The sequence below is a fragment of the Octopus bimaculoides genome, chromosome 18 (assembly GCF_001194135.2).
Source record: "Octopus bimaculoides isolate UCB-OBI-ISO-001 chromosome 18, ASM119413v2, whole genome shotgun sequence".
In the NCBI taxonomy this organism is placed as follows: Eukaryota; Metazoa; Mollusca; class Cephalopoda; order Octopoda; family Octopodidae; genus Octopus; species Octopus bimaculoides.
This window is the reverse complement of record NC_068998.1, coordinates 19,833,552-19,836,432: the sequence shown is the minus strand read 5'-3', so window position 1 is coordinate 19,836,432 and position 2,881 is coordinate 19,833,552. Positions and strand designations below refer to the sequence as shown.

Genomic DNA, 2,881 nt, shown 5'->3' with positions numbered 1-2,881 from the left:
ATGACCATGTGGTTGGTAAGCAAGCTACTTACCACACAGCCACTCCTAGTGTATCATCTCTTTTCAAATGTGACAGGCATCTAAGAATTTTAGAATAAAAATAGTTGGGGGTGGTTGTAACAATTTCACAAAAAGAATACTACCACAAACAAAATACTAAAAATGGTTGCAACATAGAATAATAACTGGATTAAAAGGACTTTGTTCTTTACAAACTTATCAATACTACAGTTCAAGTACTCTATAAACAGAAGTGTCTAAATTTGCAAACTCATATGACTCATATCAACACTGAAAAATACTAAAAGCCAGAAATAAAATGTTAAGAAAACACTCAAACACAATATAGCATTTTTAAGATTTAATATTCAAGCAAACAATTTTCGGTCAAGATTTTTACTGGTTATTCATCAGAATTTATCCAACTCTGGTTGACATGTTTAAACCAGTGTTTTCATAGCCAGAAAATAACCAGTAAGAAAGTCAAATGAAAATTTTAAAAGAATCATTACAGAGTATTTTCAGGATAACAATTGTTATCCTGAAAAAAGAAAGACAGGATAATTTTAGAATTCGACCTTGACTATCAACTTTTGTGGCTGGTCAAAAAATTTATGAGTGATATATTAGGAAATTATTAGTGCTGAAGAATCTATGAGAGACAGAAATAGGAATAGATAGGAATTAGGTAACATAGCAAAGTACAGAGATGGAGATTGTGAGGAGGGTTGGCAATTGAGGGAAGAGAGAAAGTGAAAGATATACAGAATGAGGGGGAAAACAGAGGGAATAGAAAATTAAGGAATAGGAGGAGGAATATTGATGAAAATAGATGAGAGAAAAAAAATAGAGGAACAAATATAGAAATATATAAAATACCATAGATATTTAAAATGAATATCAGAAAGAAAGCAAGAAAAGAAAAAAACTAAGAGAAAGAGAGAGAAATAAAAGAAGATCCAGAAATTGGGTGAATGAAGTAGATAGATGGGGAAAAAAAGATAGAAAGTGAGAGACTGAAGTGAGCAAAAGGATGTAAAGAAAAAGAGAAATTCAGAGAATGGAGATGAGAGAGAAAGTAGGAAAGTGAAAAAAAAATAGAAGGGATAACATGGATAGGAAATAGGGGACAAGGAAGTGGGGAAAGGAAAAGAAAGAGAATATAGAAAAGAAATCCACATGGTTAAGCCAAATAGCACTTCATCAGACAGTAATTAGATCACTCAATTAATTGAAATGATAGATTTTTATGCTGAGCAACAAGGAGCAATATATGAAGAAGCAAATGAATGGAAGCTTTCAAAATTCCCCATGTATCTCCTTATATAGTCAACTACAGTAGATATATTTGAGGTCACATGGAATTAAGGATGGCCTTTTACACCAAACATAAACATCAATATCACATTAGATTGCTCAGCATTAACCAGAAATTGTAGCTACCACCTACAACATACATTATTAGGCAAGCCTCATAAAATATCTCACCAATGAACAAGGTGAACTCTTTCAGTCAGTTGAACAGCCTTGTTGTTTTTGTTGTTCTAACTGATTAGAGAAATATTGCTTGAGTGAAAATGTAAGGGTAGCAAAATCTACTGGATAAATATCTTCGCCATAATGAGACAGGTTGTACAACTTATTATGATACTGGGATGTGAACCAGTCCATATCTATATGTCTGAACCACGAGGATTTAGAAAAGAAGTAAGATAGCCAAGGCCTTTAACATATATTAATTAGAAAGAGAGAAGTGACTTTAATATCAGAATTCAAAGTGTAACATAATTGCAGCAGATATAGAGTAGAGCAGCCCAAATAGGTTTAAGGAGCTGCTTTGAATGGTATTCTGTTCTGAGCATCTCGCATATATTTTGTAATCTGTAAAAAAAAAGCATAAAATACTATAGAAATTTAAAATGAATACAATTGATTTTTCTTTTTAAAAATAAGAACTTACTGTAATCAATTCTAAATTTACAGGGTATAAAATATGATCAAGAATAATAGTAGTGAAGTTGTGTCAGCACCACGACTATTCTGGAGTATAGTATGTTTAGTTAAAATATGTCACAGCTAGTCACTAAATATCCCATATATTGCCATTGGTACTTCACTGTATACATGACAAAGATACTTATGTCTCAATAGGCCAATTCACTGAGTTTTAATAGCAACAAAATAATCCAGCAAAACCCATATCTTGCTCAATATAACAGTCTCCTGGAAACTATTCAGAAATGTAAAACCAGACAAATACCCACCATCAGATATCTACAATACCTTGAACATCTTTCTCCCTTGGACTTGCATACATTAAATCACTGACTTTGTAGACACCTACAAGATTATCCAGCATCTTCTCAACTACAACCTTGAGCACCTTTTTGAATTCCATATGTCTAACACTCGTGGACATGCTTACAAAAGCCAAAAAAACAACACAGCACCCATGACTTTCAGAAACATTTTTCCATGCTCAGAATTGCTGAAGCATGGAATAAACTAGCTGCATCATTTGTTACATCCTTCAAAACTTCAATCCTTCCTGAAATTCACCAACAGTACACCTCATGTCCCTACCCCCACCTTTTTTTTTTTTTAATAATTCATTCACTGTTCACTTCCTGTGCATTATTCTATGTACTGTACATGCACTTTTTTGGCAACCTTCTCTGAAGTGTTGTAGTACATCTGAGCACTGTATACAATAAGTTTATTATATACATACACACACACACACACACACTCACACACACACACACACACATATATATATATATATTTGATTAATATTATTTGATTAATTATTAATCTTTATAGTTTATAATATCGTTAAAGTTTTTTTTAAATCAAAACTTTGTATATATATATAAAGTTT

At 32.1% G+C, this 2,881-nt stretch overlaps 1 long non-coding RNA gene across 1 annotated transcript in view; it reads right to left on the bottom strand.

Annotated features, from left to right (window-relative positions):
• Window positions 1-346: 346 nt before the first annotated feature.
• Window positions 347-2,881, bottom strand: part of LOC106877868 (uncharacterized) — a 19,783-nt gene continuing 17,248 nt past the window's right edge. The window contains exon 4 of the long non-coding RNA XR_001410425.2: window positions 347-1,881. This is a non-coding gene — a long non-coding RNA (uncharacterized LOC106877868). The remainder of the gene's footprint in view (window positions 1,882-2,881) is intronic.